General features: G+C 50.1%; 1 pseudogene; it reads left to right on the top strand.

Moving 5' to 3' along the window:
- Positions 1-653: 653 nt before the first annotated feature.
- LOC146401859 (small ribosomal subunit protein bS21m pseudogene) lies at positions 654-1,053 on the top strand (annotated as a pseudogene).
- Positions 1,054-1,352: the final 299 nt, after the last annotated feature.

The following is a 1,352-nucleotide window of genomic DNA, read 5'->3' as shown; positions in this document are numbered from 1 at the left end:
CACAGCCACCAATACTGGTGACCAGGATGACCCCAAATTTGGGAGAGCTAGATCATCAGGTGGCAGCAAGAATGTCCCTGGGACAGGGTGACAGTGGCAAGGCACAGAAGCAATGAGACACAGAAAGGCCAGGCCACAACCACCAAGCCATTTCTTCCTCTTTCACCATTTCCCAGCCACAGAATGACAGTAATGGAAAGCATCTCAGAGACAATCTATGCTCTTGTTTTCAGGTGAGAAAACCAAGTCCCAGAGAGGTGCCTTGGCCTAGTGAGGGTCCTACGATTAGTGACAAGCCTCCAAACGCAGAGTTCATTGCTCTTGTTTGTTAAAACTTGAGCCTCAGTCCGGCCAGTCCAGGCTGTAAGCACCGCTTCCCAGGCTACTGCCCTCAGCCGTGCACAGCTCATTGTCCAGAAAGAGACAGCTTCCAGGTGCCAGCAAGCAGAGATTTGCAGGATGGTTAAACCCTCTCCTGGGCTTCATCCTGGGTTTGGGGGAAGTGAGGTGAGTGTGGCAGGAGGGCGCAGTTGGCCTCATTCCTAAGCACCAAGAAGGACTCCACTCCCAACTCCTACCCCAAACCGTCCTATGACCGTGAGCAGTAATTAGGGGGTAGGGGAACGCCTGCAAAGTGTCCCAGTTCTCCCTTGTCTAGGTCCTACAGAGTGATGACTTAAATCCAAGGTCATGGCAAATCATCTGAAGTTCATTGCCAGGTCTGTGATGGTACAGGAAGGGAACATGGAAGGAGCATACAAGACTCTAAACAGAATCCTCACCATGGATGGGCTGATTGAGGACATAAAGCAGCGGCGGTACTATGAGAAGCCTTGCCGTCAGCGACAGAGGGAAAGCTATGAAACCTGCCGGCGAATCTACAACATGGAATTGGCTCGCAAGATCAATTTCTTGATGCGAAAGAATCGGGCAGATCCATGGCAGGGCTGCTGAGGCCTGTGACTAGGAGGCCCAGTATAAAAACCCTTATTCATTTGTCTCCACCTCTTTTCTTTCTACAACCCCATTTTTTCTCACCTTTATTACATTAAACCCAATCACGTATACACAAGAAGGCCTGCATATGTAGGACCAATACCACCAGTCAGGAGTGGACCCTCTCTTTTATTAAATCAAAGAGGAACTGAAAAAAAAAACAAAAACCCCTCTCCTTGTCTCCTGGCACCCCCACGTTCCTACCCTCAACAAAGGACTGCTCTGGGGTGACCACCCAGACTCCTATTTTCTAGATGCTCTCTGCATCCCCAGTGTCAACTCAGATGGTAAAGGCAAGCCTCCCCATTGATACTGTGTTAGGCTCTGCCCACTCCTTCTGGCTTTTGTCCTAGGGA

This window comes from Sus scrofa, chromosome 7 (genome assembly GCF_054392235.1).
Source record: "Sus scrofa isolate SSC_HxYL_T2T_F1_AM1 chromosome 7, Sscrofa_HxYL_maternal_Yorkshire_Landrace_v2.0, whole genome shotgun sequence".
NCBI lineage: Eukaryota > Metazoa > Chordata > Mammalia > Artiodactyla > Suidae > Sus > Sus scrofa.
The sequence above is the reverse complement of the archived record's forward strand: the minus strand, read 5'-3'. Positions and strand labels throughout refer to the sequence as shown.